This window comes from Trachymyrmex cornetzi, unplaced genomic scaffold (assembly GCF_001594075.2).
Source record: "Trachymyrmex cornetzi isolate Tcor2-1 unplaced genomic scaffold, Tcor1.1 scaffold691, whole genome shotgun sequence".
In the NCBI taxonomy this organism is placed as follows: Eukaryota; Metazoa; Arthropoda; class Insecta; order Hymenoptera; family Formicidae; genus Trachymyrmex; species Trachymyrmex cornetzi.
Window position 1 is genome coordinate 102,409 of NW_017300016.1, and position 7,889 is coordinate 110,297.

Sequence of the window (7,889 nt, forward strand, 5' to 3'; positions counted from 1 at the left end):
GAGAGAGAGAGAGAGAGAGAGAGAGACTCATGTGCTGGAAGAGCGGAAATTTTCTAATTGGATCAGTGTTTAATGATTGTTACTAACTGTAATTTATGATATAGTTTCTTTACATTTCTTTATATTTCTGCGAAAATGGTGCTGCCCAACTGATGTGAATAATTCCGCAATTAGTATATGGTTAATTAATTATGATTTAAGAGATAGCATCAAACACGACAACAAAAGCTCATGTGTGGTGTTCATTTCATCTTCCTCTGTTTCGAGAATAGACAGTGAATTATAAAGTAGAAGATATATATCCTGTCCAGTTGACCGTGATTACATCGATGTTTTAAATCATCACGTCATTAATATTTTACTGCCATTATGTTACGATTAGGCATCGTGAGAATTATAATTTTGTATTACCTTTTATACTACTATAACTCATTATTACCTTTTTATAACGCGATATTTTGGAAGCATAAACTTAGTATCAATATGTACATTTCAGAGTTTCAAAATACACTTAAAAATACACTTAGAAAAATAAGTTAAAATAAATATTATTTTCAATGTACTGATATATATATAATTACGCGAGGCTGAAAAATGCGTGAACAACATAGATCATTTTTTAATTTTATTTATTGTGTGTTTGGCATGTATTATTGTAACTTACTGAAAGAATGGATCAAACAACGGAAATTAATTTATAAGAACATGAATCGGGTTAGATTTACAAAAAGCTGTATTGATAGAAAGATTGTGCCTTCACATTTATAAAGAATCAGTAAATTCACACTAAATCTTGATTTGAAAAATTCTTCAACAAATAAGTTGAATAATATTCGTGATGATTACATTAAAAGAATTCCCAAGGTAGAACTTAATGATGCATATTTATCGATTAATTTCGCGAGAAATAGAACTTTCCATCTTGCTCGTATCGCTTCAAGGGGGATTCCTATGAATATATTAAATAATTTTTTTCAATCTCAGGACAAAAAGATATATAACGAGTTCTTACTTGAAAGAAAAAGGATTAACAAAAAGATTGCTTGGGGCTAAATTTTAAAGAAAAGAAGAAAAGAATGGGAGAGATACGGAGCATTGAGTACTTCTGGATGAAACCATCATCAGTACATGATAGTGACAGTGGCATTGGCCAGTTGTTTTACAATAAAAGGATTACACCTTCGGAGGGATACAACTTGATTGAGGTTACTGTCGCTCCGAATAAATTTGAAAATAACAAATGTTCATTGTGTCATGTGTAAGGGGTAAATGGTTCACCAACCTTTCATCGGTTTCTATTCCGGAGTGTGTTCAGTGCCTTTTGCAATTAGGTGGAAACTTTTCTCTTCTCATTTGTTATAATAGCAAATTAATTTTTGAATTCATAAAAAATGTTGAATTTAATATAAAAAGATTACAGACATCCGTACACAACTCAGTTAGAAATAATTCTATTGCAATAATAAATAGCCTATTTTCTCTTAAACAAAAAAAAAATTTTGTTATCAAAAAATTACAAAAAGCAACACGGTTAATTAAGCAATTTTTTAAGGACAATAGTAACATTATTTTCACTAAAGCTGACAAAGGCAACTTAACGGTAGCACTAGACAAAAACATGTATATTGAAAAAGTTAAAACAATGCTTGATAATAAAGGCACGTACATGAAAATTCTCAAGGATCCTACGAGTAAAATTAACAGTAATTTAAGACAACTGTTAGCAGGATGGAAAAAACAAAATTACATTTCGGAATTAACCTACAAACAATTCTATTGTAGTCATGGTAACATTCCTAGGGCTTATGCGTTGCCAAAAGTGCATAAACTAAATTGCCCATTTAGAATCATCATATCCTCTTTGGATAGTGCATTACATAATTAGGCAGCGTTCTTATATAGTCCGATTGTAAAAAGCATTCCTAAAGCGGCTAGTAACATCGAGAACAGTTTTGAATTAATTCAAAAATTAAAAAACATTAAAATTAATCATGGGTTTAGTTTGGTGTCGTTGGATGTAATATCACTCTACACTAACATTCCAACGGATTTAGCAATAGACGCTCTTTCCAATAGATGGGACGTTATTTTCAAGAATTGTAATTTACCGAAAAATGAATTTATCCAAGCTGTTCGCCTAGTATTGGATTCAACTTTTTTCACGTTTGACTACCAATTTTACAAACAGACTTTTGGAACGCCTATGAGTTCACCGCTTTCTCCGATTGTTGCTAACTTAGTTATGATGGATTTGGAGAATTTGGTGTTGAGCAATATTCAATATCATGTATCATTCTATTATAGATATGTAGACGACATCGTTCTTTGTGTTTACCGAATTCTAAAATTTATTCTATTCTTGAAAAATTCAATTCATTCCATTCAAGGTTACAATTCACCTTGGAAGTGGGTGGTAATTCTATCAATTTTTTGGAACACAACTATAATTTAAAAAAATAACTCATTAATATTTGACTGGTATCAAAAACCAATATTTTCGGGAAGATTTTTGAATTTTTTATCTCAACATCCAATCTCGCAAAAGAAGGTCATAATTTTCAATCTGGTAGATAAAGTTTTTTATATCTCACATCCACAATTTCACAAAAAGAATCTTGAATTTGTTGTTGGGATACTTTTGGAAAACGATTATCCATTAAATTTCATATTCGATACTATTAATGAAGAGTTAAAACATTAATAAAAAATTGAATTCTTGTTCAGCTATAAAAACAAATAACAATTTACCTAAAGAACGCGTTAAATGGTTTTCCATACCATATGTGGAAGAGATATCGAATAAATTCAAGAATGCAATTAAACGGTTCAATAGATAAGGACAGTTTAATGCGTTTGAGCGAGACACAATGATATATAATAAGTATAAGAAATGAATGAAAGATGTCACTATTATCGAATTTGGAATTTAAAAAAGTCTGTACTATCGACCTTAATTAAGTTCTACCGTCATTCCAGCATCTCCTTAAACACAATAGGCACAGGCAACAGAGAATAATGAGCCGTCCAATCAGAGCTCTGGGATATAATATCGAATTTACACACCAGAGCTCTGACTGGACAGCTCGTTATTCCCTGTTGCCTGTGCCTATTGTCTGTGCTTATTGTGTTTAAGCCTTTAAGCCTTTAATCTCTTATCTGTTATTGTTTTAATCTTCGTAAAAGTCATGTCTCAATCTCTTATATATAGTAATTTTCCCTCTGCGAGGCAAGCTTTCTTTATCACATATGCTAGCGCATTCGCATGGCATGTGAAAATAATCATTTCTAACCAATAAGACCCGATTGCACGAATAAACATAGTAAATGTTCAACACAGTTGATGCTTTCCATTTGAATTGCACAGATGCACAGCTTGTTTTGATATTAAGGGTATGTCGTAAAAGTTATACTGGATTGTGGTGGTGCTGTCTCGTGAAAAGAGGAACTTTATATAAGCGCCATTGAAAAAGTAGGGATAGGGACGGACTTTACTTTTACAAAGGTCGATCGGTCCCGACGAGTTACTTTTACGGAGATTCGATTGTAACAATAATTATTTAATTCGTGACAATGTGTCCGGACGCGTTTTTATTTATTTCCAGTCATTATTTTCAACGGCAAATTGTTCGATTATATGTGGCTATCTGGGCATGCAACAGTCACGGTGCCGATCATCTTATTAAAAAGATTCCAGCGTTCCTAGTAGTTTATTAGTCAGAAGAAGTACGAAACCTTCGTGAAATAAGGCTAAGGAACGGCCGTCATGGATAGAGAACGAAATCTAATTATCACTCACCAAAATTGATGCATCTCGTTCGTTCGCATTACAATAATCAATCCAGTACGATAAACAATCAAACCCATTAAATGAATATGCAATTACAATCCAAATGCTATTTTTTCGTCAAATAAAATAAAATAATGTAACGCCATGTAATATTCATTCTACGATCGCATTGACGCAAATGGCTTGTATCACCATTGTTACGAATATATAAACAGGATCTAAAGCCAAGCGTGTAATCATAAATAACACAGGCCGACAAAATTTAGGGAGTTTTGTACTTTGAACTTTGAAAGATGTTCTGTAGGATTCCGATGTGCCGAAAACGACTATGTTGTCCGTTTTTTTCCATCACCCTTCATTTGTTAAATAATCGCAAAAACAATTTTTTCCGGAAGTAACTTTTTATTAATTTTTTCCGGCTAAACAATAAAATTATTTCGAGGTCTGTTTTACGGCATTTAACTCAGAAATATTCCAACAATATTAAAAATATTTTTTCAACGTTTATAAGAATGTTTTATGCCATGCAAACTCTAAACAAAAAACTTTGGAAAAGTCGTAAAAAACCGGAAAAAATTGACAAATTTTGAAATAAAAAACCAAATAATTCGAAAAATAAAAATCGTAAAAAATATTTGACAATTTATATTTATAGTTGTATGTTTCTAGGTTAAATTCTTTTTTAAAAAATTAATTTCCGATCATTTATTCAGAAGTTATTGAATTTAAAGCACCAAAGCAGCCCGTGCGTCATCTACAGTGTGCGATATTTTCTTGGGTCTGACACATAGCCATCGAATACAGGAGTGTGTTGTATAGTCTTTTTTAATCACTGATTTCAAATCTGAAGTAAAAAATGTGTAATTCAAAATGACGGATCACAATTGTTGAATTGAAAATAGCAGATCCAATGGCGATGAATAATAAGTAAATGTTCACGGAATGGTGATTTTAGCGTTATCCATCCTATATCACATGGAGGTATCACCTTATTATAATAAGGGTAACGCTAAAAATCACCGTTCCATGTACATTCATTATTCATCGTCATTGGATCTGCTTATACTTTCAATTCAACAATTGTAATTATAGCAGTAATCAGAGACTTACAAAATTACCAGATATCGATTTTCATGTACGGATTTTTTAAAATTCTTGTCCTCCATATTAGATCCGCCATCTTGAATTGCATTTTTTACTTCAGATTTGAAATCAGTGACCAAAAAAAAATTACATAATATGCTCCTGTATTCGGTGGCTATGTGTCAGATTCGAGAGGATATCGCGCACTGTAGGTGACGCGCGAGCAACTTTGGCGCTTTAAATTCAATAACTTCTGAACAAATGGTCGGAAATTAATTTTTTAAGAAAGGATTTAAATTAGAAACATACAGCTATAAGCATAAATTGTCAGATATTTTTTACAATTTTTTCTTTCGAATTATTTGGTTTTATGTTTCAAAATTTGTCAATTTTTTCCGGTTTTCTTACGATTTTTTTAAAGTTTTTGTTTGTGATTTGCATAAAATATTTTTATAAGCATCGAAAAAATATTTTCAGTATTGTTGGAACATTTCTAAGTTAAATGCCGCAAAACTGACCTTGATATCATTTTTTGTTTAGTCGGAAAAAATTAATAAAAAAGTTACTTCCAGAAAAATTGTTTTTTCGATTACTTAAAAAACGGAGGGTAATGGGAAAAAACGGACAACGTAGTTGTTTTTAGCGCATCAAAATCCTACGGAAACATCTTTTAAAGTTCAAAGCACAAAATCCCCCCCTAAATTTTGTCGGCCTATAATTTTCTTGAAGGCTATTAAGAACTGGCGTGTACCCAGTGATAAATGACAGTGAAATCGATGTCAATTTTACTATCATGTCTCACTGGATAGGCATCGTCTAAAAATTCGGTGACTGTTTGGAGATTTACTCCTTTTTTGTGTCTTAATATGTAACATTTCTGTCATGTTAAGTACATTAACAAAATTACCTTTTTAAAAAAAGGTAAAAAAAGGCGCCAAGTGCGCATGTACCTCCCATAAAAAACTGTTACATAAACTCCAAAAACAAACCGTTACATAAATAATATAATTCAAGTGATAATATTATTGATTTTCTATTATAAATTATACCCCTCAGTAGTACGTAAGCATGTATTAAAAAAAATGAAATAAAATCTTTAAGTTGCGCCAATTGTAAAAAGAATATACATTTTCTTGGAACATAACATATACTATTGTATTTTGTAAATTGCAAAAAGAACATATATTTTATTGCAACATATAACATTTAATTAACGAGACAAAGTGATATGTTCCTTTATCTTTCTATTCAAGAGTCTTTTATATTTGCAATAGAATACAACATTTAATCTCAAAAAATTAAAGACGAAACATCACAAAATGAGAAAATTTTATTAAAATAACAAAATTTTTTATGTAAAAAACTTGGCGCGCTGCTAGACCTCAAAATATAATAAGTAAAAGTTACATAAAAGAAATAAACGATGTTTACTGTGTAATTAACATTAATTAATATTAAAATTACAATCGCAATTACACACAATTAAAATTATAATTAATTTTAAATCTACTTTTAAATTTAACTTAAACCGCATGTCTTACAATACTGAAATCATTATTCTAGTCTTATACGCTTTTACAATATATAACGCACACCATATAAATACTTATCCTATATTAAATCCAAGCCGCATACCTATCTAAATTTGCTTGCACATATAAACACGCTGTATATTATTAATTCTCTTTCTTAAATCTCTTCATTACTTTTCAAATTTAGTATTTTTAATTATTTGCTCGTACATACATATACATACTGTATATTGTTAGTCCACCCTCATTCTCTTTCTTAAATCTCTTCATTATTTTTCTTATTCGATATTATTTGACGACCATCTTATATTTTAAGGTCTTGCAGTGCGCCAAGTTTTTTTACATAAAAAATTTTGTTATTTTAATAAAATTTTTTCATTTTGTGATGATTCGTCTTTAATTTTTTTAGATTAAACGTTGTATTCCATTACAAATATAAAAGACTCTTGAATAGAAAGATAAATGTACGTATCACTTTGTCTCGTTAATTAAATGTTATATGTTGCAATAAAATATATGTTCTTTTCTCAATTTACAAAATACAAGAGTGCATGTTATATGTTGCAAGAAAAAATATATTCTTTTTGTACTTGGTGCAATTTAAAGATTTTATATCATTTTTCTAAATACATGCATACGTACTACTGAGGGGTAATTTATAATAAAAAATTAACAATATTACCACTTGGATTATATTATTTAAGTAACGGTTTTTTTTAGTTTATGTAACTATTTTTTATTGGAGGTACATACACGCTTGGCGCCTTTTTTTACCTTTTTTTAAAAAGGTAATTTTGTCAAGATATCACGCATTTTATAGTGTTAAAAGTCTTATATACTTATCATATATGATTAATACTATATCTCTTCATACGTGTGCATATTACTAGAACATATTATTTATTATCAATTTTTTCTAAAAATAATGTAGAAATGTTTTTAGCAGCTATAGGCCATTGCTTTTTTGTAACTTGCATATCATCAGTTTCAATCCAAGGTGAACTTTCTCTATACATATTTATAAAATTATCGTTTTCGATACATGAACCATAATGAAATATAGCATTCATAACTTTATACGGCTGTCCAGCTATTAGTATTTCACTTGTTGGAAGAGCACATAAATTAATTTTTTGTGGCACTTTCACTAATGTTCCATTTTGGTATGATAATGAAATTGGATAATTATCTGTTTCGTATCAACGTTATTTTATTTTTAAATAATATATTATTTCCCTCACAACGTTCACATAATTTATTATTTTATTTAGACCAATGTGAAAATCAAGTATTTAGTAAATTGTTAAGATTAAAACTTTCCTTGTTCGAATTGTTAACAAAAATTGAGAAAATAAAATTATTATTAGTAGTAATTTTTGTATCACCACATGTTATGCATCGACAAGTAGAAATAATTTAATGCTCAACCAAATTTTCCATAAAATCATATTTAGTACAAAGAACTACAACAAAATCAAATGCATCTC